This window comes from Hevea brasiliensis, chromosome 18, assembly GCF_030052815.1.
Source record: "Hevea brasiliensis isolate MT/VB/25A 57/8 chromosome 18, ASM3005281v1, whole genome shotgun sequence".
NCBI lineage: Eukaryota > Viridiplantae > Streptophyta > Magnoliopsida > Malpighiales > Euphorbiaceae > Hevea > Hevea brasiliensis.
In genome coordinates, this window is record NC_079510.1 from 48639940 (window position 1) to 48641086 (window position 1147).

At 36.4% G+C, this 1147-nt stretch overlaps 1 non-coding gene across 1 annotated transcript; it reads left to right on the forward strand.

Annotated features, from left to right (window-relative positions):
• The first annotated feature begins 348 nt into the window (after positions 1-348).
• Positions 349-456, forward strand: LOC131176148 (small nucleolar RNA R71). Its single transcript, XR_009146273.1, has one exon. It is a non-coding gene; the product is annotated as a small nucleolar RNA R71 (small nucleolar RNA).
• The last annotated feature ends 691 nt before the right edge of the window (positions 457-1147 follow it).

Genomic DNA, 1147 nt, shown 5'->3' on the forward strand with positions numbered 1-1147 from the left:
TCCTCTGCATAAGCCACTTGTTGTGAACTTCCAGCTGATGTTGATGAACTAACCAACATACTCAAATCTTCCATCTTCTTAGCAAGGACATTTGTAAGTGCATCAAACTTTGCATTAATCATGTTGAATGGATCAAGATCATATATTCCAGCAGCTTGCCTTTTCTGAGTTGGAGCTGGTCCTCTTGGACTACTCCAAAGATGAGTATTCTTTGCAATTTTCTCCAATAGCTCATAAGCTTCATCTTCATGCTTAATAATGAATTCTCCTCCTGTTTGAGCATCAATAATTCCTCTGATTGCAGGAGTGACATTGGTGTAAAAATTTTGATTTATCATCCATTTCGGAATGGCATGATGTGGGCATAATCTCTCTAATTCCTTCCATCTCATCCATGACTCATAAAGAGTTTCATCTTCTCTTGGTCTGAAAGCTGTCATTTGATTCCTCAACTCTTGAGTTTTTCCAGGTGGAAAATATTGTGCAAGAAATGCATCGATGGTTGCTCCCAATTTGTGATGGAGTTATGAGGTAAAGAATCAAGCCAATCCAATGCTCTATCTTTCAAAGAGAATGGGAATAGCTTCAATCTTGCTGCATCATCAGATACTCCAGGTTGTTTTTGCATGTCACAGATCATAGCAAACTTCTTTAGATGTGTGTGTGGATTTTCAGAAGGGTGTCCTCCAAATTGAGAATTTTGAATCATTTGAAGAACTCCAAAATCCATCTTGTAACTATTTGCATCAATCCTTGGTCTTGCTATGCTCTCTCTCAAGTCATCAAAACGAGGAAAAGCATGATCCATCATACTTCCCCTAGGCACGTTTGCATTAACAACTTCTTCTCCTTGGGCTTCATTTTCATTGTTTTGACCATTTCCAGCATTACCAACACCAATTCTAATTCTTTCATCAGCCATGTCTCCTTCAATTTCGGTTTCTCTCAATGCTTCTTTTCTTTTTCTGGTTTCTTTCTTGTTGCCCTTACAAAATTTCTCTATTTCGGGATTGAACAATAAGGATGTGTCACTTGAGCTTCTAGCTCTTCTCATAAAAGATTAAATGTACCTTAAAAAAAAAAAAAAAAAAAAAAACAAACACAAAATGAAAAGATAACAAAAATAAAACTAAAAACAACTAAAATG